The sequence below is a fragment of the Camellia sinensis genome, chromosome 4 (assembly GCF_055761805.1).
Source record: "Camellia sinensis isolate YWXY chromosome 4, ASM5576180v1, whole genome shotgun sequence".
Lineage (NCBI taxonomy): Eukaryota > Viridiplantae > Streptophyta > Magnoliopsida > Ericales > Theaceae > Camellia > Camellia sinensis.
The window spans coordinates 8,229,063-8,229,473 of record NC_138964.1 but is presented as its reverse complement, the minus strand read 5'-3'; positions in this window follow the sequence as shown (position 1 = coordinate 8,229,473).

Sequence of the window (411 nt, the reverse complement as noted above, 5' to 3'; positions counted from 1 at the left end):
AAACAATTCAGCTAGTTTAGTTTGGATTTTTAGGATTCACATTTTAGAAAATTAAATTTTTGTGTTTTTCGTGATTTTTTATTTTATTAATTTTTTTAATATTGTAAGCATTTTTTTTTTAATTTTTAGATATATATAATATAAATATACTTAAAAAGTATAATATTTGTGGACAAAATCTATAGAAAATTTACTAAATACAAAAAACATGAAAATGCAATACAATTTTTCATATTTTTGTGTATTTATTAAAATTTTAAAATATATTTTTATAAATATTTTACTTTTTAGATATATTTAAGAAAGATGAATTTAAAAAAATAAAAAAATTATTTAAAACTTTTTTAAAAAATTCAATTTAAAAAAAATTAAATTCAGATCTTTAAAAAAAAATTAAATTAAATCAAGAAG